The sequence below is a fragment of the Pristiophorus japonicus genome, chromosome 9 (genome assembly GCF_044704955.1).
Source record: "Pristiophorus japonicus isolate sPriJap1 chromosome 9, sPriJap1.hap1, whole genome shotgun sequence".
Classification (NCBI taxonomy): domain Eukaryota; kingdom Metazoa; phylum Chordata; class Chondrichthyes; family Pristiophoridae; genus Pristiophorus; species Pristiophorus japonicus.
The window spans coordinates 35,452,282-35,453,986 of NC_091985.1; positions in this window are offsets into that span (position 1 = coordinate 35,452,282).

Genomic DNA, 1,705 nt, shown 5'->3' on the forward strand with positions numbered 1-1,705 from the left:
CTGTCTGTATCACCTTGCATTGGCTGCCGTGTTTGCCTTCACTATGCTTCAAAAGCAATTCATTTGGCGTCATCTAATCAGCATTTCATCTCTTTTTTTCAACCATGGTATATAGAAACTCTTTTATAAAAAGTTGTACAACTCTTTTGGGAGGAAACTAAACATTAAATTGTGCCCCCTGATCTGGGGGACACACCAAACATTTTCAAGGCCCTTTTTTTGTGTTTTTTTTTTGGGCACTAAAATCATATTTTTTTTTCCCAAGTGCCCCCTATAAAAGGGGAGGGGGACACTAAAAACACCGGCAATTAAAACAAATTAAACTTTAAAACATAAAATCAAATTAAAATTTGGTTGCCGGGGTTGATGATGCACTCCAGTCCCTCCGGCACCCACCTCTCGCGGAAGGCCACGAGCGTACCGGTGGACACCGCGTGCTCCATCTCCAAGGACACCCTGGCGTGGATGTACGCGCGGAAGAGAGGCAGGCAGTCAGGCTGAACGACCCCCTCGACCGCCCGCTGCCTGGACCGGCTGATGGCACCCTTGGCCGTGCCCAGGAGCAGTCCTACGAGGAGGCCCTCGGACCTACCCGCTCCCCTCCGCACAGGGTGCCCAAAGATCAGGAGTGTGGGACTGAAGTGCAGCCAGAATTTCAGGAGCAGCCCCTTTAAATAATAAAACAGGGGCTGCAACCTCGTGCATTCAATAAAAACATGGAACACGGACTCTTCCAGACCGCAGAAATTGCAGGCGGCCTGGGAGCCCGTGAACCGGCTTAAAAATTTGTTGCACGGGACTGCTCCGTGCACCACCCTCCAGGCCAAGTCCCCGATAAATAGTGGGAGGACTCCCGCGTAGAGTGCCCTCCATCGGGGACCCCCGCCTCCTCCGGACGGCAAGATGGTACAAAGTTGTACACATTTTTTTTTTCCTCCAGTGCCCCCTATAAAAGGGGAGGGGGACACTAAAAGCACCGGCAATTAAAACAAATTAAACTTTAAAACGTAAAATCAAATTAAAATTTGGTTGCCGGGCGTGATGATGCACTCCAGTCCCTCCGGTGCCCACCTCTCGCGGAAGGCCGCGAGCGTACCGGTGGACACCGCGTGCTCCATCTCCAAGGACACCCTGGACCGGATGTAAGAGCGGAAGAGAGGCAGGCAGTCAGGTTGAACGACCCCCTCGACTGCCCTGCTGCCTGGACCGGCTGATGGCACCCTTGGCCGTGCCCAGGAGCAGTCCTACGAGGAGGCCCTCGGACCTACCCGCTCCCCTCCGCACAGGGTGCCCAAAGATCAGGAGAGTGGGACTGAAGTGCAGCCAGAATTTCAGGAACAGCCCCTTTAAATAATAAAACAGGGGCCGCAACCTCGTGCACTCAATAAAAAACATGGAACACGGACTCCTCCAGACCGCAGAAATTGCAGGCGGCCTGGGAGTCCTTGAACCGGCTTAAAAATTTGTTGCACGGGACTGCTCCGTGCATCACCCTCCAGGCCAAGTCCCCGATGAATAGTGGGAGGACTCCCGCGTAGAGTGCCCTCCATCGGGAACCCCCCCCCCCGCCTCCTCCGGAAGGCAAGATGGTACAAAGTTGTACATATTGACAATGTTGCCTTCAGCTGACACTTCCCTGCAGATGGCGATGTCGGTGGAGCCGCCGAGTCACGTTGGTGCGTCTGTTGACTTTCGTTTTTAACGG